The sequence below is a fragment of the Muntiacus reevesi genome, chromosome 6 (assembly GCF_963930625.1).
Source record: "Muntiacus reevesi chromosome 6, mMunRee1.1, whole genome shotgun sequence".
Taxonomy (NCBI): domain Eukaryota; kingdom Metazoa; phylum Chordata; class Mammalia; order Artiodactyla; family Cervidae; genus Muntiacus; species Muntiacus reevesi.
Window position 1 is genome coordinate 10,483,685 of NC_089254.1, and position 21,432 is coordinate 10,505,116.

General features: G+C 37.6%; 1 protein-coding gene across 2 annotated transcripts in view; it reads left to right on the forward strand.

Annotated features, from left to right (window-relative positions):
* Positions 1-2,106: 2,106 nt before the first annotated feature.
* GNGT1 (G protein subunit gamma transducin 1) overlaps positions 2,107-21,432 on the forward strand; it is a 236,314-nt gene continuing 216,988 nt past the window's right edge. Inside the window, exon 1 of one of the 2 annotated variants that reach the window (XM_065939297.1) lies at positions 2,107-2,166. The gene's annotated coding sequence lies outside the window, so the exon portion shown is untranslated. The remainder of the gene's footprint in view (positions 2,167-21,432) is intronic. The other variant, XM_065939298.1, reaches the window with a different exon arrangement.

Genomic DNA, 21,432 nt, shown 5'->3' on the forward strand with positions numbered 1-21,432 from the left:
AATTGATGCTTTTGAACTGTGGTGTTGAAGACTCTTGAGAGTTCCTTGGATTGCAAGGAGATCAAATCAGCCAATCCTAAAGGAAATCAGTCCTGAATATTCACTGATAGGACTGATGCAGAAGCTGAAACTCCTTAGGCCACCTGATGTGAAGAACTGACTCCTTGGAAAAGACCCTGATGGTGGGAAAGATTGAAAGCAGGAGGAGAAAGGGATGACAGATGATGAGATGGTTGAATGGCATCACCGACTTGATAGATATGAGTTTGAGCAAGCTCCAGGAGTTGGTGAAGGACAGGGAAGCCTGGCATGCTGCAGTCTGTGGGGTGGTAAAGGGTCAGACATGACTGAGCAACTGAACTAAATGTTCTCAGTAAAAAAAAGTCACAAAAGATGATGGCTTATATACTTACATTTATGTGAAATGTCTAGGATAGGAATATTTATAGAGATATAAAATAAATTAGTGGTTTGTTGGGGCAGGTGGAGGTGGAGTTGGGGGTTTAGAGAGAGATGGATATTTATTGTTAATGGCCATGGGATTTTTTATTTTTAGGGAGGTCAAAATCTTTTATTTTTAATCTATTTTAAAATAGATTGAGATGATCGTTGCACAAGCCTGTGAATATACTGAAAATGTTTAATTGTTCACTTTAAGTAAGTGAATTTTGTAATATGCAAATTATTTATTGATAAAGCTGTTTAAAAAGCAATGACTGTGGTAGCTGGTATCCCTCAGTTGAATTATAAACCAGTTTGTGACTAAGTCATGAATATATTCATTATATAAGTGATGAATATCTCTATGCATACACACCAGACACAACTTGAAAACTCTTTTAAAACAAAATGTAAATACTTATTGCATATACTGAAAAAAATATAAATGGAAATACTGCATTATCTAAACACAGAAGCTTTTAGAAGCCATTCTAAAAACAATCAATAATTTGTTCTAGAGTCTCACAAGCTTTTCTTTTGAGAGACAACATTAAACATTTAAAAATTTCAATATAATATAATTGATAAAAATTTAGTATTACAGTGGATAAGACCTGAAAAGAATTAACCATGCCTGTTAACTGTTTGATATAACTTCTCCAGGCTACCGAGTGGCTCAGCCGTGAAGAATCCACCTACAGTTCAGGAGATGCAGGTTTGATCCCTGGGTCTGGACGATCCCCTGGAGGAGGAAATGGCAACCCACTCCAGTGTTCTTGCCTGTGAAATCTCATGGACAGTGGAGCCTGGCAGGCTACAGTCCATCGAGTTGCAGAGTCAGAGATGACTGAGCAACTAAGCAACAATAACATAACTTCTCCAAGTCTTGCCTTCATTATTTATAAAATGTGTACCATAACAATACCTGCTTCAGAAAATCATGAAAATTAAATTAGATAATGGATGTAAAGTCCTCAAGTAAGTATTAGATATCATGCAGCCATTATTATTAGTATTTTTTGGTTTGTATATCATGTATATGTATTTTAGTGTCTAGGATTGGCAGTCCTTAATGTATAGGATTATCTACTACTCCAAAATTTCTGGAACAGATTCTAAAGGATTAGATACTTCCTCTACTATATTTAGGGTTGACAGATTAGTCAAGAGATGGGGGATGTTTAAGAGGGAATAACAAATTATTTTTTTAATATAATGTTCCTACAGTCTTTGAGGCTTCCCAGTTGTTGGGATCTAGTGATACAGAATCCACCTGCCAATGTAGGAGACATAGGAGTCGTGGGTTTGATCCCTGGATTGGGAAGATCCCTTAGAGGAGGAAATGGCAACCCACTGCAGTATTCTTGCCTAGGAAACCCCAGGGACACAGGAGCATGGTCTTTGTGGTCACATGCTATGAGAAGCACATTTCACCAGTGGAACTGGAACTCCACATTATTTTAAAAATCTTATGTTCTCTTTGTACAAAATAACTGGTAATTATGCATCATCCTATGATAAGAGGATAAAACCCCATAACTCTGTGGCAGCTAGTTCTGAGGACACACAAAAGACATTCCTGGCTAAACAGTCAGCTGCTGTTGGAAAATTTGAAAGCTATTTGGTTTTTCCATAACACTCCTTGTAGTGTGTGCATTGACCACAGTACGGAGCAGCTAGATTTTTCTTCACTTCTGCAAAGTGAATTCGTCTCCAAATATAGAGGTATGTCTTTATTGTGTAACATTCTTCCACCCAAGCTACTTCTCATTTACTCTTCAGGAATAAGTTGTTCGTAGAGTAAAAATGCTCAAAGGAACCTACTCAACGTGATAAACTGTTTTCTGTTTTTAAATGAAACTACATAAGAGATTGGATTTTCCTCCTGGTTAACTTTCAGTTACATGGGAATGAGATAAAATGAAAAATAAAAGAAGGAGAGATTGCAAATATTTCAGAGATTGACTCTGTCAGATGCTCAAGCAATTCCTTTCTGCTGGGCTAAAAAGAAAAGAAATCCTCCCTAGCTGAGGACATGTGCTTTTTAAATAGGAGAAGGAGTTTTTCCACGTGTTTGGGCCACTGTTTTGCTTTAAAAGACCATTATCTTGTGTGCATTTGTTTGTAATTGTCTCAGAAGACTGAATCTGAATATGAAGTGGGTAGCTTTACTACTCTTTGTATTTAAGGGAGAGCACAAGAAAATGATTGGCCTGGTTAGCTTCTTCTTGCTGCGTTGTTCTTTCTTTGGCGCTTTCCTTTCTGCTTCTGTTCTATTTGAGGTACGCAACTTTAACTTTCGTCCTACTCTGTCTTACTTCCTAATAGTGTGTGTGTGTGTACATGGTTTAATGTTTTTTTTTTCCTGTAGGGTTTCCCCTATTATTAGTTCTGATTTCCTTATATTAATAATATGCATAATTTTATTTTTCCATATCACAGCTCTTTGGGAGTCCTGTTTCCCATTTTCCTTTGTACATGTCTAGTTAGATAATAAGGATAAACAGCTGTCAAACAATAGTGAAAGGAGATTCCAAAAAAAGGAATATAGGGGTAAAAAGGATTGGAGATGAGCTGCTATAGATGTTTTGCTTTATAGATGAGTTAGCTGAGATACAAAGGATGATATGTTTTCCTGGATCACACATTACCTAAGTGACATTAGATCTTCTTTCCAAATCATTGCTTATATCTGTGTTAGCATATTAGTTGTTGTTGTTGTTGTTATCCACAGAGGCAATTGATGGAGTTATTCAAGTAAAGAACAGCAGCAGTAGTTCAGGCGTCTTTTCCACTGACACATTTGAAGACATTTAATTTCCTGTTGGGTTAACGGCACTGATAAACAAGAGGCAGGTTAGCACAGGAGGTGATGGCTTTTGTAGGGCTCCTCCCTTCTATTCATACCAGAATAGTAGAAACAAAAGACACTTCTTAGTTTGCTAAGGAAGCTTCGATTCTGGGTTTCTCAGAATTGTCGTAGATATGTGTTTCACATATCTATGGCACAGTCAACAGCATCACTCAATGAAGCTCCAGATGTCTTTGTCAAGGGCTTGTCTTATGGTAGATCTGGTGAGTCCTGAATTTCAATTGGTTTAACAAAATGTGCTCTAATTTTTCTTGACAGCAATGAGATGTTATTTTGTTAATATATATTTGTGATGTAAAAAAAATTAGGTAAGCTAATAGAACTTGCTAATTTATTAATAAATCCATAGGAAGAAAGGTGTTGCCTTAGGCTAATTCATCATTCAAAAGTGTGGCTACTTTTTTTTTAGAGCATGATTTTGATTGCCATTTCTAGTCTATTTCATTTTATTTAATGAAAGACTTCTACTGGTTACTAATTGGTAATATTTTATGTTAAACATACCAGTTCCTGACACATCCAACAAAAAATTGAAATATACCAAAAAATTCAAATAAGAAGGAAACACAGACCCAAACAGAGAAATCGTGTTATCATGCTCAACCATGTGAGTTTTAGTTTTATATTATCAATAAGAGTAGAGACAGTGAGACTTCCATAGTGATACTAATTGCTGTCATCAAGTCTTGAACGAGCAAAACAGAAAATAAAAGCATTTTCGTCAATCATTTACTTGTTTTCTGAGAAGTTTTATTCATATTGCTTTTGAAATGTTTTGGAAGTATATTACTACAACATACTAACTAATTGGTTTAGAAGAGAATGGTTATTACATATACCAGTCAAGGTCCAAATAAGAAAACACACCTCTCCAGGTCTTTCAAAAAGGGGAGATTAATTAAATCCAGAGAATAATTACTGGAACCTGGTTATCCATTTTTTTTTTCTTAATAGAGAGGTGAGCAGAAGGTGAAGCAATCTAGAGTTAAGAGCAGCAAGACAGCTCTACCACCCCGAAGCTGGAGGGATAAGATAAAAAGGGGTGGTATGACCAGAATCCAGAAGCTGGGTCTTCCTATGGGAGTTAGAATCATGGGGACAGGTGGAAGGCTGTGTAATGAAAGTTAGAGTCAGCAGGCTATGTGACCCCTGCCAAAGGTGTCACCAGGAGTAGAGAGAGACGAAAGACAGAAATAGCCTGGATTTTATTCTGTACCTGCCTTCCAGTCTCTTGTTATACTTCTCAAAGGCTTTGCCTACTTGGCAGTCAGAGGGCAAGCTGCTGTTGCTGCTGCTAAGTCACTTCAGTCGTGTCCGACTCTGCGCGACCCCATAGACGGCAGCCCACCAGGCTCCTCTGTCCACAGGATTCTCTAGGCAAGAATACTGGAGTGCATTGCCATTTCCTTCTCCACAGAGAGCAAGAGGAAGACAAATAAATGTAGTTCTCTGTGATATTGAGAAGATCAGAAGATCAGGGGTGGAGAAAGCTTGCATAATGATTATTCACTGATAATAAAATAAGACCTTAAGATATTCAGAAAGAAAATATTTATCTTTGACCTAAAGAAACAAAGGATGATTGAGAACTTCCTCTCAACTAATTTAACAAGAGACAACTCAAATTACAATCCACATGTCACTGTTATTTTTTCAAAATACAAGGAAGTGGACTAAAATACTCTGAGCTTTAATTTGTGTTAAAAGCTCTTTACCCAAATGACTTAGCCTTGCTTTCATTATGTTGCTAATGAATACCAAATATTTGTACAGATAATAACTATGTTCCTGTATTCATGTAAATGTTTAAGAGGTTAGCTTTAATCATTAACACATATAACCTATGTAGAGTATGTCAGCCAAGTGATAATATTGGCCATAATTTAGTCGTATGTCAACAGAACTCCCATTATTTTAGCCATAACTGTTATGGGTGTTTCCTTTATTTACTTGGGCAAAGATCTAGCCATGGAAACTTGGAAATAACTTTATTTTCAATCAATCAGCAATTATTTCCCTCATTGTCTTTGTGACTACAAATATGGTAAGTATTTTAGGAGGAGTAAGACAAAGGACAGCATTGGTTTCTATTCTTAAGAGACAGTGACAACAAAAAACCACTATATTAAAGTGCTTACTCATACTGACCACAAGAAGGCATAAGACTAAATGTGATACAATGGGCTCAAGACCACAGTCTTACTAGTTTGAAAATCTTGGCTTTGCTTCTTTCTAGTTGTGCAATGCTTTGAAAAGTGTTTCTGAGCCTTGGTTTACAGTAAAAAGAGGGACAATATTACCTACCACAGGTGGTTGCTATGAGAAATGACTATACATGTAAACAGCACAGGGTAAAACATGTAAAATGCTCCATAAATGATAGTTACTATTAGTCATTTTAATAATAATAATCATGGCATGATTAGATGGGCAAGGGGATTAAGTAATCCTTAAAGGGGATTAGAACTGAGCTTTGAGGAATCAGAAGAATGAATAGGTCAAGGAGGACAGTATTCCAGAAAGCACAAATAGCTTTGGGAAAGGCAATATAGAGAGGAAAGAACATGTCTGGAAAGATATATAAATGAGGCTAGTGGATGAGGAGAAAACTAATAAGCAAAGGAAGAATATCAGATCATGAAGATGTCAAAAGTAAGGCACTGATAGGGTTCGACCTCTTTTCTAAACACAGGATGCAGGTAAGGAAGTTGAATTTTGTAAAAATTTTCTAAATTGAGGTATGGTTCACATGGTATAAAATATGCAGATCACAAATGCTTGGTTTTAACAATTGTATAAACTTCTGTAAATACCAAAGAAAATCATATTATAGACCATTTGCAGTGCACCAGAAATTTCTCTCATGCGCCTTTTCAATCATTTCTCCCTCCCCCTACCATGATTTCTGTATGTCGCTATTTAATGACTTTTATCTGTTCCTGGAATCCATTTAAATGGAATTGTTTGGGAATCAGTCTTCCATTCCTGGCTTTTAAAATTTAACATAATGTTTTTGAAAGTCGTGATTTGCTGAATGCTGTATCATATTTATCTGCATTTTTAAATTGTTCATAATATGTCCTTATTATCATTTTAGTGTTTTTATTCCTGATGTTAAGTTTTATTTCCTCTACTTTTCCTGACTATTCAACTTGATTAATATTTTTAGAAAATCAGACTTTATCGATTGTCTTGGTATTTTGTTCATTTTCTGTTTCAGTTGTTTCCACCCAGTTTTGAATTTTTCTTTTACATTGCATATAATTTGTTCTTCTTTTTTAATTAGAGTTTAGTTTATTTACATTATTAATTTCAGAAGTTCAGCACAGTGATTCAGTATTTTTACAAATTGTATTCCATTACAAGTTATTATATCAAATATAATTTCCTGTGCTATTAGAAAGATCATTCTTGCTTATCTATTTTGTACATAGTATTTTGTATCTCTTAATCTCATACCCTTAATTTGCCCCTTCCACCTTCTTCTCCCCTTTTGTAACCATTAGTTTGATTTCTGTATCTGTGGGTCTATTTCTGTTTTGCGTATATATCCAGTTGTATTATCTTTAGGCTCCACATGTAGGTGATGTCATACAGTATTTGTTTTTGTCTAATTTATTTCACTAAGTATAATATTCCCTAAGTCTATCAATGTTGCTGCATGTAGCAGAATTTAATTCTTTTTTTATGACTAATATTCCATTGTAAATACACATCTTATTAATTCATTGATAGGCATTTGGGTAGGTTCCATATCTAGGCTGTTGTAAATAGTACTGCTATTAACATTGGGGAGCATGTATCTTTTCAAGTTAATGTTTTTGCTTTCAGATGTATACCCAGGACTGAAATTGATGAATCATATGGTAGTTCTATTTTTAGTTTTCTTGAGAGACTTCCATTGTGGCTGCACCAGTGTACCGTCCTACCAGTAGTGTATGAGGGCTCCCTTTTCTAAACATCCTTTCCAACATTTGGTATTTATAGACTTTTTAATGATGGTCATTCTGATTGGTGTGAAGTGGTATCAAAATATGCTACAGAAAACTTAAAGGAATAAGAAATCATAGCCGTGTTGAATTTATCTAAGAAATCAAAGTTTGCTTTAATGTTATAAAATCAATTAGTATAATTTACTACATTAAGAATTTAAAGAACAATAATTATATTTTCATGTCAATACATGCAGACAAATTCAATATTCATATAAGATAGAAATGTTAGTAACCTGAGGGAAAAAAGCAAAATTTCTTAATTTGATAGTGGTTAAACCTAAAAGGGAAGGAAATCCAAAGAAGAGGGGATGCATATATACATATGACTGATTCACTTTGCTGTACAACAGAAAAAACACAACACTTTAAAGCAACTATACTCCAATAAAAATAAAAAAAACTTAGCAACATTATACTTAATAGAAAAATGAAAAGTTTTTGCTTTGAATTGGCAATAACAACAGAAATCTTGCTTTTGTTATGTCTGTTAAACACTGTATGGGATGTCTTTAGAAAAGCAAAACAAATCATAAGGAATGGAAGAGAAGAAACAAAATTATCAATATTCACTAATGATGTGATTGTACATAAGGCATTCCAAATATATTTATAGATAAATTATTATAATTTAGTTTCAAGAAAAGCAGATGATCACAGTAAGAACAGTGAATCTTGGGACATTGTAACTTGACCCATTCCCAAAAGCACATGGACTTTTTTAAACTAGATGTCAAAATTATTATTAATTTTTAATAAATAAAATAATATGCTTCAGTGACAGGCATGTAGGACAATGGACAGAACCAGTAGCCCAGAAAAAAAAATCATGTATAAACAGACACTTAAGATATGAGAGACGTGACATAACAGATGAATGGAGAAATACAGATTTTTTTCAACCAAAGGTGCTGGTACAATTGGAATCCATACTGAAAAAAAATTTGGGCTACCTCTACCTCCAGAATTCTCAGGTAAATTAAAGATTGACTTGTTAATGGTAAACGTGCTATTTTAAAGACATTAATATTGAAAAATATTTTTGTAATTTTTGAAATAGTGAAGAACTTTATCTTTTAAAAAAAATTAATTTATTTATTTTAATCGGAGGCCAATTACTTAACAATATTGTAGTGGTTTTTGCCAAACATCGACATGAATCAGCCATGGGTGCACATTTGTTCCCCATCCTGACCCTCCTCCCACCTCCTTCCCCATCCCATCCCTCAGGGTCATCCCAGTGCACCAGCCCTGAGCACCCTGTCTCATGCATCGAACCTGGACTGGTGATCTGCTTCACATATGATAATATACACATTTCAATGCTAACCTCTCAAACTATCCCACCCTTGCCTTCTTACACAGTGTCCAAAAGACTGTTCTTTACATTTGTGTCTCTTTTGCTGTCTTACATATAAGGTCATCGTTACCATCTTTCTAAATTCCATACATATGTGTTAGTATTCTGTATTGGTGTTTTTCTTTCTGACTTACTTCACTCTGTATAATAGGCTCCAGTTTCATCCACTTCATTAGAACTGATTCAAATGCATTCTTTTTAATAGCTGAGTAATATTCCATGGTGTATATGTACCACAGCTTTCTTATCCATTTGTCTGCTGATGGACATCTAGGTTGCTTTCATGGTCTAGCTGTTGTAAACAGTGCTGTGATGAACATTGGGGTACAAGTGTCTCTTTCAATTCTGGGTTGCTTGGTGTGTATGCCCGGCCATGGGATTGCTGGGTTGTATGGCAGTTCTATTTCCAGTTTTTTAAGGAATCTCCACACTGTTCTCCATAGTGGCTGTACTAGTTTGCATTCCCACCAATAGTAGAAGAGGGTTCCTTTTTACCCACACCTTCTCCAGCATTTATTGTGTGTAGACTTTTTGCTAGCAACTATTCTGACTGGCATGAGATGGGACCACATTGTGGTTTTGATTTGCATTTCTCTGATAATGAGTGATATTGAGCATCTTTTCATGTGTTTGTTAGCCATCTGTATGTCTTCTTTGGAGAAATGTCTGTTTAGTTCTTTGGCCCATTTTTTGATTGGGTTGCTTATTTTTCTGGAATTGAGCTGCAGGTGTTCCTTGTATATTTTTGAGATCAATTCTTTGTCAGTTACTTCATTTGCTATTATTTTCTCCCATTCTGAAGGCTGTCTTTTTACCTTGCTTATAGTTTCCTTCATTGTGCAAAAACTTTTAAGTCCCATTTGTTTATTTTTGCTTTTATTTCCATTACTCTGGGAGGTGGGTCATAGAGGATCCTGCTATGATTTACGTCAGAGAGTGTTTTGCCTATGTTTTCCTCTAGGAGTTTTATAGTTTCTGGTCTTAGATTTAGGTCTTTAATTCATTTTGAGCTTATTTCTGTATTTTTTTTGTATTTTTGTATGGTGTTAGAAAGTGTTCTAGTTTCAGTCTTTTACAAGTGGTTGACCAGTTTTCCAAGCACCACTTGTTAAAAGAGATTGTCTGTTCTCCATTGTATATCCTTGCCTCCTTTGTCAAAGGTAAGGTGTCCATAGGTGCGTGGATTTATCTCTGGGCTTTCTATTTTGTTCCACTGATCTATGTTTCTGTCTTTATGCCAGTACCATACTGTCTTGATGACTGTAGCTTTGTAGTATAGCCTGAAGTCAGGCAGGTTGATTCCTCCAGTTCCATTTTTGTTTCTCAGGATTGCTTTGGCTATTCGAGGATTTTTGTATTTCCATACAAATTGTGAAATTATTTGTTCTAGTTCTTTGAAAAATACTGTTGGTAGCTTGATAGGGATTGCATTGAATCTATAGATTGCTTTGGGTATTATACTCATTTTCACTATATTGATTCTTTTGATCCTTGAACATGGTATATTTCTCCATCTATTTGTATCATCTTTGATTTCTCTCATCAGTGTTTTATAGTTTTCTATATGTAGGTCTTTTGTTTCTTTAGGTAGATTTGTTCCTAAGTATTTTATTCTTTTCGTTGTAATTGTGAATGGAGTTGTTTCCTTAATTTCTCTTTCTGTTTTCTCATTGTTGGTGAATAGGAATGCAAGGGATTTCTGTGTGTTAATTTTATATCCTGCAACTTTACTATATTCATTGATTAGCTCTAGTAATTTTCTGATGGAGTCTTTAGGGTTTTCTATGAAGAGGATTATGTCATTTGCAAACAGTGTTTTACTTCTTCTTTTCCAACCTGGATTTCTTTTACTTCTTTTTCTTCTCTGATTGCTGTGGCTGAAATTTCCAAAACCATGTTTAATGGTAGTGGTGACAGTGAGCATCCTTGTCTTGTTCCTGACGTAGGGGAAATGCTTTCAATTTTTCACCATTGAGGATAATGTTTGCTGTGGGTTTATCATATATGGCTTTTATTATGTTGAGGTATGTTCCTTTTATTTCTACTTTCTGGAGGGTTTTTAATCATAAATATATGTTGAATTTTGTCAAAGGCTTTCTCTACATCTATTGAGATAATCATATGGTTTTTATCTTTCAATTTGTTAATGTGGTGTATCATATTGAATGATTTGTGGATATTAAAGAATCTTTGGGATAAAGCCCACTTGGTCATGATGTATGATCTTTTTAATATGTTGTTGGATGCTGTTTGCTAGAATTTTGTTAAGGAATTTTGCATCTATGTTCATCAGTGATATTGCCCTGTAGTTTTCTTTTTTGGTGGCATCTTTGTCAGGTTTTGGTATTTGGGTGATAGTGGCCTCATAGAATGAGTTTGGAAGTTTACCTTCCTCTGAAATTTTCTGGAAGAGTTTGAGTAGGATAGGTGTTAGCTCTTTTTTATATTCTTGGTAGAATTCAGCTGTGAAATGGTCCTGGGCTTTTGTTTGTTGGAAGATTTCTGATTACAGTTTCAATTTCAGTGCTTGTGATGGGTCTGTTAAGATTTTCTATTTCTTCCTGGTTCAATTTTGGAAGGTTATACTCTTCTAAGAATTTGTCCATTTCTTCCAAGTTGTCCATTTTATTGGCATATAGTTGCTGATAGTAGTCTCTTATGGTCTTTTGTATTTCTGTGTTGTCTATTGTGATTTCTCCACTTTCATTTCTAATTTTGTTGATTTGATTCTTCTCCCTTTTTTTCTTGATGAGTCTGGCTAATGGTTTGTCTATTTTATTTATCTTCTCAGAGAACCAGCTTTTAGCTTTGTTGATTTTTGCTATAGTCTCCTTTGATTCTTCTTCATTTATTTCTGCCCTAATTTTTATGATTTCTTTCCTTCTACTAACCCTGGGGTTCTTTCTTTCTTCCTTTTCTAGTTGCTTCACATGTAGAGTTAAGTAATTTATTTGACTTTATCTTGTTTCTTGAGATAAGCTTGTATTGCTATGAAACTTTCCCTTCCCTTAGCCCTGCTTTTACTGTGTCCCATAGGTTTTGGGTTGTTGTGTTTTCATTTTCATTCATTTCTATGCATATTTTGATTTCTTTTTTGATTTTTCCTGTGATTTGTTGGTTATTCAGAAGTGTGTTGTGTAGCCTGCATATGTTTGTATTTTTAATAGTTTCCCCCCCCCCCTGTAGTTGACATTTAATCTTACTGCATTGTGATCAGAAAAGATGCTGGAGATGATTTCAATATTTTTGAATTTACCAAGGGTAGATTTATGGCCCAGGATGTGATCTATTTTGGAGAAGGTTCTGTGTGCACTTGAGAAAAAGGTGAAATTCATTGTTTTGGGGTGTAATTTCCTATAGATATAAATTAGAACTAACTAATCCATTGTATCATTTTAAGTTTGTGTTTCCTTACTAATTTTCTGTTAGTTGATCTATCTATAGGTGTGAGTGGGGTATTAAAGTCTCCCACTATTATTGTGTTACTGTTAATTTGCCCTTTCATACTTGTTAGCATTAGCCTTACATATTATGGTGCTCCTATGTTGGGTGCATATATGTTTATAATTGCTATATCTTCTTCTTGGATTGACCCTTTGATCATTATGTAGTATCCTTCTTTGTCTCTTTTCACAGCCTTTATTTCAAAATTTATCTGATATGAGTATTGCTACTCCTGCTTTCTTTTGGTCTCCATTTGCATGACACATCTTTTTCCAGCCCTTCACTTTCAGTCTGTATGTGTCCCTTGTTTTGAGGTGGGTCTCTTGTAGACAGCATATATAGGGGTCTTGTTTTTGTATCCATTCAGCCAGTCTTTGTTTTTTGGTTGAGGCAGTCAACCCATTTACATTTAAGATAATTATTAAGTGTGATCCCATTGCCATTTACTTTGTTGTTTTGGGTTCGAGTTTATACACTTTTTCTGTGTTTCCTGTCTAGAGAAGATCCTTCAGTATTTGTTGAAGAGCTGGTTTGGTGGTGCTGAATTCTCTGAGCTTTTGTTTGTCTGTAAAGCTTTTGATTTCTCCTTCACATTTGAATGAGATCCTTACTGGGCACAGTAATCTGGGTTGTAGGTTTTTCTCTTTCATCACTTTAAGTATGTCCTACCATGCCCTTCTGGACTGAAGAGTTTCTATTGAAAGATCAGCTGTTATGCTATGGGAATCCCCTTGTGAATTATTTGTTGTTTTTCCCTTCCTGCTTTTAATATTTGTTCTTTGTGTTTGATCTTCATTAATTTGATTAATATGTGTCTTGGGGTGTTTCGTCTTGGATTTATCCTGTTTGGGACTTTCTGGATTTCTTGGACTTGGGTGACTATTTCCTTCCCCATTTTAGGGAAGGAAGTTTTCAATTATTATCTCCTCAAGTATTTTCTTATGGCCTTTCTTTTTGTCTTCTTCTTCTGGGATGCCTATGATTCAAATGTTGGAGCGTTTGACATTGTCCCAGAGGTCTCTGAAGTTGTCCTCATTTCTTTTAATTCTTTTTTCTTTTGTCCTCTCTGCTTCATTTATTTCCACCATTCTCATCCGATCCATTCCACCTCACTTATCCGATCTTCTGCCTTAGTTATTCTACTGTTGGTTCCCTCCAGAGTGTTTTTGATCTCAGTTGTTGCATTATTATTATTGACTCTTTTTTATTTCTTCTGGGTCCTTGTTAAACATTTCTTGCATCTTCTCAATCCTTGTCTCCAGACTATTTGTCTATAACTCCATTTTGTTTTCAAGATTTTGGATCATTTTTACTATTATTATTCTGAATTATTTTTCAGGTAGAGTCCCTATCTCCACCTCTTTGGTTTGGTTTGTGGGCATTTATCATGTTCCTTTACCTGCTGGGTATTTCTCTGCCTTTTCATCTTGTTTACATTGCTGTGTTTGGGGTTGCCTTTCTGTATGCTGGCAGTTTGTGGTTCCTCTTTATTGCAGAGGTTCCTCCCTGTGGGTGGGGTGGACGAGTGGCTTGTCAAGGTTTCCTGGTTAGGGAAGTTGTGTCAGTGTTCTGGTGGGTGGAGCTGGATCTCTTCTCTCTGGAGTGCAATGAAGTGTCCAGTAGTGAGTTTTGAGGTGTCTATGGGTTTGGCGTGGCTTTGGGCAGCCTGTATTTTAATGCTCAGGGCTGTGTTCCTGTTTTGCTGGAGAATTAGCTTGGTATGTCTTGCTCTGGAGCTTGTTGGCTTTTGGGTGGAGCTTGGTTTTAGTGTAGCTATGGAGGCTTTGGGATGAGCTCTTGTCAATTAATACTGCCTGGAGTCAGAAGTTTTCTGGTGTTCTCAAGTTTTGGATTTAAGCCTCCTGCCTCTGGCTTTCAGTCTTATTCTTACAGTAGCCTCAAGACTTCTGCATCCATACCACACTGATGATAAAACATCTAGGTTAATGGAGAAAAGATTCTCCAAAGTGAGGGAGACCCAGAGAGTTTTGCAGAGTTACATGGAGAAGAGAAGAGGGAGGAGGGAGATAGAGGTGACCAGGAGGATAAGAGGGGGAATCAAAAGTGGAGAGAGCAATTTAGCCAGTAATCAATTCCCTATGTGCTCTCCACAGCCTGGAACACCCAGAGAGGTTCACAGAGTTACATAGAGAAGAGAAGAGGGAGGAAAGAGATAGAGGTGACCAGGAGGAGAAGAGCAAGAGTCAAAAGGGGACAGACAGATCTAGCCAGTAATCAGTTCCCTAAGTGTTCTCCACAGCCCAGAATAGCCAAAGAGATTCACAGAGTTGGGTAGAGAAGAGAAAGGGGCAGGGGAGGAGATAGAGGTGACCTGGGGGAGAAAAAGGAGAGTCAAAAGGGAGAGAGGGCAATCAAGCCAGTAATCACACTCCTAAGTAAAAATGGGTACTGAAGATTGGATTCTTAAAGGTACAAAATTGATAACAAATACCAAAAAGCAAAGATTAAAAATCTAGAGTAGATATTAGACTCTCAAAAATACAATATTAAAAAAACAAGACAAAATCACAAAAATTATAAAAAGTATATATGAAACTTGCTTTAAAAATAGGGTCTTTTTTTTGGCAAGGTAATAGTAGGTTACAAACATGAAAATTAAAGGAGTAAAGGGACTTAAAAAAATTTAAAAATGCTAATAGTAAAATATATCTAGGAATTTCTCTGGAGCTGTTGTGGGCAGTGTGGGGTCAGTTCAGTTGCAGGTATTTCCTTGTTCCAGCTTATACTTCTTCTCAAGGTCTATAGGCCCCTTCCAGTGTAGTTGGTGCTAGCTACAGGGTTTTAATCTGTTGCACCTGTCACTTTCAAAGCGGTTCCCTCTGTTTATTTTGGCTTCCGCTATTTGCAAGTCTCTTCAGTGTCTAATTTCTGCCCTGACACAAGGGGTCGAAGGTGGTCACTTATTTAGGCTCACTTGTTCAGTTATGCTGTGGGGAGGGAGGAGCACTGCAAATAAATATCATTGGCGTGTGGGGGGAGTGCTCGCAGTATATGGACCACACTGGGTTTGCCCCAGCTCATAGCATTTTGTGCTTTCCTGGTCTACACTGCTCAGGCTCCAGGTTGCTCTGCAGGGGAACTGTCCAAAGCAGGCCCTGGGTTTTGTGCACTTCCCAGGTCGCAGCCGCTCAGGTTCAGGTTCATGGGTACTCCACAAAGGCACAGACTCGGTGGGGCCTGCGTTTTGTGCCCTTCCCAGGTCTGAGCAGGTGAGGAGACCAGGTGCTTGGTGAGTGCACCCTCCCCAGGTGGGCGGTGCATCTTATCAGCTCCCCAGTTCCAGCCTCTCGGTTTCCTGCTTGGCGCAGCAGGAGCGCCGTCTCAGGTGTGCCGTGTGTCTCCTCTGGGGAGCTGATCTCTCACTGCGACCCTTCTGGCAGATGTCAACCGTCCAGGATCCCAGGAAGACTTGGTTAGCAACTGGGGGCCTGCTCACAGTTTGGTGGAGGATGCCGTCTCTGGGGCCAAGATTGCCCCTTGCCTTCCAGCTCTGGCTGTCGCCTGCCTGGTTCTCTGCCTCTGGTGGGGCATGGGCCAGTCCGCAGCTGGCTAGCTCTCCTCTGGTATTCACTCAGTCCTTTTTTCTGTGAGTTGGCCCGGCAGTACCTTAGGTTAGAGCTTTTTGTGGGAAAGTTCTCTCTCTCTCTCTCTCTCTCTCTACCTCTTTCTTTTTTTTCTCTCTGACTATCCCACAGTTTGCATTGCTATCTCATGTTGGCTCCCTCAGATTGTCCTCAGGGCATTCAGGCCCAGTCCTTACTCTAAGCAATGGAACCCGTGCCTCCCTGTTCAGCCCCCACTTGCTGCTGGCTGACCTGAGCATCTGGGCTACTTCTTCGCTGGGAGTTGTCGTTAGGCACATAATCTGTGGGTTTTATTTATTTATTTTTTCCTCCTAGTTATGTTGCCTTCTAAGATTCCAAAACTCCCCACAGAGCCACTGGTGAGACTGTTTCCTGGTGTTTGGAAACTTCTCCTCTTTCACGACTCCCTCCCTGGGACGGGTCTCCACCCCTAACTCTTTTGTCTCTCTTTTTATCTTTTATACTTTGTCCTACCTCCTTTCGAAGACAATGGGCTGCCTTTCTCGGTGCCTGGTGTCATCTGCCAGCGTTCAGAAGTTGTTTTGTGGAATTTGCTCAGTGTTCAAATGATCTTCCAATGAATTTGTGGGGGAGAAAGTGGTCTCCCCATCCTATTCCTCCAACATCTTCAAGAACTTCTTTTAAAAAAGTAAAGCATCCATATTAAAATGATAAAGTCAATTACTTTAAAATGAAATTTTTGATCCTCCAAGAATTAGAAAAAAGTGAAGATAAACCAGTTTAGGAGATGTGAGAGAAGATATTCTCAAAACATATAAGGGACCTTTGGCTTGATTTGGAAATATATACATAATACTCCCACAAAATAATGTTACGGTGATAACATAACACAATCATAAAGCTTTTCAAAAAATTAAAATCAGAAAATATCAAGTGTATTAAACTAAACTGTTGGTTCCAATACTTTCAGTTCAGTCACTCAGTCATGTCCACCTCTTTGTGACCCCATGGACTGCAGCACACCAGGCTTCCCTGTCAATCACCAACTCCTGGAGCTTACTCAAATTCATGTCCATCAAGTTGGTGATGCCATCCAACCATCCCATCCTCTGTTGTCCCCTTCTCTTCCTGCCTTCAATCTTTCCCAGCATCAGGGTCTTTTCCAGTGAGTCAGTTCTTCATATCAGGTGGTCAAATTATTGGAGTTTCAGCTTCAGCATCAGTCCTTCCAATGAATATTCAGGACTGATCTCCTTCAGGAGGGACTGGTTGGATCTTCTTGCAGTCCACGGGACTCTCAAGAGTCTTCTCCAACACCACAGTTTAAAAGCATTAATTCTTTGGTGCTCAGCTTTCTTCATAGTCCAAGTCTCACATCCATACATGACCACTGGAAAAACCATAGCTTTGACGAGACGGACCTTTGTCGGTAAAATAATGTCTCTGCTTTTTAATATGCTGTCTAGGTTGGTCATAGCTTTTCTTCCAAGGAGCAAGCATCTTTTAATTTCATGGCTGCCGTCACCATCTGCAGTGATTTTGGAGTCCCCCCAAAAAAGTCTGTCACTGTTTCCATTGTTTCCCCATCTATTTGCCATGAAGCGATGGGACTGGATGCCATGATTTTAGTTTTCTGAATGTTGACTTTAAAGCCAACTTTTCCACTGTCCTCTTTCACTTTCATCAAGTGGCTCTTCAGTTCCTCTTTCCTTTCTACCATAAGGGTGTTGTCACCTGCATATCTGAGGTTATTGATATTTCTCCCGGCAATCTTGTTTCCAGGTTGTGCTTCATCCATCCTGCATTTCGCATGATGCGCTCTGCATGTAAGTTAAATAAGCAGGGTGACAGTATACCCTTTATTCCAACACTTTTTTCTGCTGTAATACGATTACACATGCACATCATTGACGTGACTTCTTGGTGTGTAAAATTAATGTCTTCGCTCCTTGATTTTGTGCTTGTTATTTAGGATTTGCTTTGACTAATGGCATGTAAGTGCACATGAAATAAATAGTGGTTTAAATTAAGCTTATAATGTGGAGTTGGCTTCTAAGCTCTCCAGCAGTTCCCTGTTCAGTTCCTTTAAATGTACATATAGCATATGTCATTTGCAGTATTAACAATCTGTATTTTGATTTGAGTTATCTGAACAATCTGTGAATTATGAGGTATTTTATAAATACACACATACACACACACACTTTTGGCCTTTGCACATTGCGTCCAAGTTTGTTTTCAGTGATGGGTCATGATCACTCAGTGACTGTTTTCTTGAAAAAATGAGAAAGTCCATTATATTTATCCTGAATGAACTGCCTTTCATCATTAGTATTTTCTACCTCTTGCCTTTCAAAGGACACCCAAATGGGCTTAGAGGCATTTGTTTAGTACCCTAAAGCATGATTTTTACTGTGACCCTTTGGACTTATTGTGATGGCCTCTACAGCTGACTGTTTGGGGTATAATATTAGTCCAGTGTCTTTTGTATGCAAAACAGTGTACTGGAAGCTATTTTATCTTCTGATTTGTTTACACTTGCCCTTATTGGAGGCTCCTGGCCAATTTTGGCAAGGTGAAATTTACTCAGCCAATATTTATTAAACATTTTCTATATTCTATGAATTGAGGATGTGGTAGTGAGTGACTGAGTCCCTGCTTTCCAGGCGTTTACATCCTATTGATAAGTATAACATCTAAAGATGTAATAGCAAATTCCTCAGATCACAAGTTTCAATAAAACCTAAAATCATGTGACTCCCTTATTTTTCTTTTCTATTTCTTTTACTTTTAGAGACTTTATTGAATTTGTTACTATGTTGCTTCTGTTTTATGTTTTGGTTTTTTGGCCACCAAGCGTGTGGGATCCTAGCTCCCCAACCAGGGATTGAATCCTCACCCCTGTGGGTCTGTCTTCCCTAGGGTTGCAGACAACCACCTTTTTGCACATTTCCTTTCCTTGGTGTGTGCTCAGGAGAGGGAGAAGGAGAAATCAAAGAAGAGGAGAGGGAGTTCTGGTGCCTTTTTTTTTTTTTTTATAAGGACACTGAACCTATTGGATCGAGACCTTCCAACCCCCATGACCTCATTTGATCTTAATTACTTCCTTACTTCGAGTACAGCTGCACTGGGGTTTAGGACTTCAACATGTAAATTTGGAGGGAGGGCACATACATTCAGTCCATCACATTTTCGGATCTCCTAGTTCCTCATCCCTCTCCTGACCCAAGAGTTTCCTTTCCTGGACCCTCAGTACTAACCTTCATGCTACCTATACTCAGTGCTCCCTGTGGTATTTTTACCTGCACTACCTAGCTCAGACCCTTAGCTGGTTCTGTCCTCTGAATTTATTGGCATCATCAGCCAATGTTGATTAAGTGATTACTTATTAAGTTCTCTTATTTGGTCTCTGTGAGGCTTGATCTTATCAGACTGCTAATGAATGCCCCAAATCAAGCCTTCCTACCTCTCTCTCTGTTCTTCCTGAGGCTTCTGCATTTCTGCATTTTTGCATTCTGCATTTCTGCTACCATTCTTATAGCCTGATAAGTTACTCAGTTGTGTCTCTTTGTAACCCTGTGGACTGTAGCCCACCAGGCTTCTCTGTCCATGGGATTTCCCAGGCAAGAACACTGGAGCGGCCTGCCATTTCCTTCTCCAGGAGATCTTGCCAACCCAGGGACTGAACCTGCGTCTTTTGCATTGGCAGGCAGACTCTTTACCACCAAGCCACGTGGGGAGCCCCCAATGTTTACTCCTCACTGTGACGATTGACCTGTCGTTTCTAGAAATGCTACCTAGTGACTTTGCACCACAGATATTTCCCCAGCGGGCTTTGTGGGGCCACTCATGACCTCACTGGAGGTTGTTCCAATCTTATGTCCTGTATTGTAGTACATTTATTAGCACTAAAGCTAGTGATTGTCTGAAGCACTTTTCTAAAGTTAGGACATCAAGCAGATGAATTACTTGTTTCTATCTCAGTTGTCTGTGAAAAATACACAGTTGGGTAGATGTTTCACTTCAGAAAAAAATGATGAGGTATAAACCCATTTGGAAAAGAGAAGGAATCATAATGAAGAACCCTTACAAAACGGTGGATAATTGGACCTGATATGTCTTCTAAGGTGGGTTCCCTATTGACAGAGGTGAATAGTTTTAGAACTGAGTTCTTCAGAACCGGGCAGTTATGTTGTAACTATGGCTTATGTTCTCATCATAAGATAAACAAGACCTCCTGGGATCTTCTCTGCTTGAATGGAATGAATTACTCAGTTGACAGGGGAGATTTAGAATGCTTCATCAGGCAAACTAACACAGGCTCATTTTCCTATCCAGAATAAGACTTTCTAAAGAACTTTTCATAGATGAGGTGTGTCGCAAGGGAAATACTACTAAAATATTTCTGTTTTTCTGAGAGACAAATCAATATTTCAGTCATGGCATCAGTCATTTCCATAGGATTCTATGTGATTAGGGACATACTGTGTTTGAGAGAAAATCATAAAAGTAGATTGTTTCTGTTGACTCATTAAATTATATTCTTATTTCTAGGTGAGTGTAAAGATCCTATAGGGACTTATCAGTCTGTTCTCAGCTAGAATAATGGAACATGTTGAGTTTCAGAAATGTATCATTCAATCCTTATTTATTCTTACTGCTCTGAGATCCAACTGTTTTTCTCTCCTATTCCTCACCCTCATGATACTGTGATAATGAACGAAATGCCAAAATGACCAATCATGCAGTGATAATTAATACTGATCATTTACTCTTTCTTTTAAAACATTTTTTGAGTGGTAAAGAGAAATCATTTTTATGTGTAAACTAAGTAGGGCAATCCAAGCTCCCATACAATCTGTAATGCAAGATCCTGGCATAAAAGAATTTATATGTTATATAAAATTTCCAAGAAAATTTAAGAGTTCAGACTTTAAACAAATTCTTTTTGTTTTATCCTTTGTGCTCCCATTTCAGGCTATCTATCCCCCAGTTATTTAAGTTGTAATAATTTGCTAGGTTCATCTGTGTGTCCATTTCTCTGACTTTGTTGTTGTTGTTGTTTAGTTGCTAAGTCATGTCTGACTCTTTTGTGATCCCACAGATGTAACCCACCAGGCTCTTCTGTCCTTTGGATTTCTAAGGCAAGAATAATGGAGTGGGTTGCAATTTCCAGGGGATCTTCCCTACCCAGGAATCAAAGCAGAGTCTCCTGCATTGGTAGGTGGATTCTTGACCACTGAGCCACCTGGGAAACCCTTCTCTGACTTGAATATACTCAGTTAAATACAAGCCTTAATCTCCTTTGTTTTAATAAGCATCTAAACATGGAGCTTGGCATTTACTGTTCACTCGGCATAAGTGAGTAAGTGATTGGCTTACACATAAATGTTCTCTTTCTCCTAAAAATGATAGTTAGAAAAATTTCTCTATATTACCATGAGTTTAGCAAAAGGAAATCTAAAATATCTGTAAATCTGCCTTTAATAGATCTGTTAAAAAAAAATAGAACAGACTTTTCTCTATATAATGCTATTTAAAATTTTAGCTCATGGATTGAATGGGTTAAAGATTTTCACACAAGATGTTTATTGATAACTTTGCCCTAGCCTGAATGTGTTTGAATGTTCATGTTCTGAGAATACGGCCAATATGTTGAGACATATCTTAACTTTCTTTGTTAGTTTCTACTTGTACCATCCTGTAAATTGAAAGTTTCATATTCCATTCATACAATTTTTGGGAAAGCCATGTTCT